Source organism: Solanum stenotomum, chromosome 3 (genome assembly GCF_019186545.1).
Source record: "Solanum stenotomum isolate F172 chromosome 3, ASM1918654v1, whole genome shotgun sequence".
Lineage (NCBI taxonomy): Eukaryota > Viridiplantae > Streptophyta > Magnoliopsida > Solanales > Solanaceae > Solanum > Solanum stenotomum.
Window position 1 is genome coordinate 56,773,265 of NC_064284.1, and position 243 is coordinate 56,773,507.

Consider the following 243-nt stretch of genomic DNA (forward strand, 5'->3'; position numbering starts at 1 on the left):
TGAATTGAAATAGCACAAATATTTATTAATACTGATGAAATAGTAGGATAATAAATTCCAGAAAACATGGTTGTAGCATCATAAAAAAGTCTTAAAAATTCTAATAGTTCATTACTTTCTTCCCAATCTTCTTCACAAATTCTGTCTAATGGGTCAGCATTATGAGCATTAAACACCATTTGTATGGGTCCTCTATATTCGTAAGCAACTGAAAACATTTCGTAAAAAGAATTCCACCTTGTT